This window comes from Etheostoma cragini, unplaced genomic scaffold (assembly GCF_013103735.1).
Source record: "Etheostoma cragini isolate CJK2018 unplaced genomic scaffold, CSU_Ecrag_1.0 ScbMSFa_2648, whole genome shotgun sequence".
NCBI lineage: Eukaryota > Metazoa > Chordata > Actinopteri > Perciformes > Percidae > Etheostoma > Etheostoma cragini.
In genome coordinates, this window is record NW_023266832.1 from 477 (window position 1) to 1,738 (window position 1,262).

The 1,262-nt window shown below is 40.4% G+C and overlaps 1 non-coding gene across 1 annotated transcript; it reads right to left on the reverse strand.

Moving 5' to 3' along the window:
* Positions 1-874: 874 nt before the first annotated feature.
* trnaa-cgc lies at positions 875-946 on the reverse strand. The gene has a single exon. It is a non-coding gene; the product is annotated as a tRNA-Ala (tRNA).
* Between the last annotated feature and the right edge of the window lie 316 nt (positions 947-1,262).

Below are 1,262 nucleotides of genomic sequence, written 5' to 3' on the forward strand. Positions count from 1 at the left end.
GCTATGGTATAAATCATAGTTGAAAAGTAACACCTGTTGCCTTTCTGCTGCTTCCTGCTCTGTTCATAAACTTTTCAATTGGTTAGTAGTTGTTACCAGACACGGGCAAAGTGCAAATCGCAGTGCACTCCCTGTGTCTGTGGATCCTCATGGAGGCAGCTTGTAACATTGATATGCTCCCTTATTTGTGCCATAACAGAGATCTAATGTTTCAGGAAATCCGGTTGGGCGAGTAACCTTTCTGGCTTATCTTGACAAATAAAGCAAGTAACCACACAATGAAAACTAATGCAAAGGCTGGGAATCGAACCCAGGTCAACTGCCTGGAAGGCAACTATGCTCACCACTATACCACCATTGCTTGACAACGCAATGTTCACTGACAATGTTGTAACATATCTGGGCATTGAGTCTCAAAATGGGCTCTTTCACGGAGCTACATCTAAGATTTTCAGATTCTTTTGACTTTTTTGTGAGATCACTGAATGAGAGAAGAAACCTGGGTGGAATATGTAATGTTAATGTTGTATATTGCTTCAAAACCTGGTAGTGGCTGGAAATCAAACCATGGCAAAATGCTTGCACTGCTATGGTATAAATCATAGTTAAAAAGTAACATCACTAAAAGGAAGCTACTGTGATGGCTGAAACCTCAACATTAGTCAACTGCTTGGAAGGTACTGTAGCTATGCTGACAACTAAACAACCATCACTGGGCAATGTACTGCTCACTGCAAATCTTGCAACACATCTGGACATTAAGACTGACTTTTGCGTTAATGACCATGAACCCAAGGAGATTGCCTTTTAATACTTTTCTCTTTCATAATAAGAGTTTCTGCAGCTCTTTGATAGACTGGAGAGTAACACCAGCTGGAGATACCGGGGATTGAACCCGGGGCCTCATACATGCGAAGCATGCATTCTACCACTCAGCTACATCCCCTTTACGTTTTCAGATTTTTATTACTTTTTCTTAGATCATTGAATAGGAGAAGAACCCTGAGTAAAATATGTAATATTTCTGTTGTATCTGCTGTATATTAAAACATGTTGTTTTGAAACGGGAACCTACTCTTTCAAATATTACTCCTTTATCTATCTTTATATATACATCAAGTCCTGACCATTCCCTAACCGGGAACTGAACCCGGCCACGAGTGACAATGCCAAATCCTAGCCCTTAGACCATGAGGTTCAGTTAGCTAACGTTAGCTCGGGGTGTATCTACCTAATTATTAGAGCAATTTGTACAAGCTTTA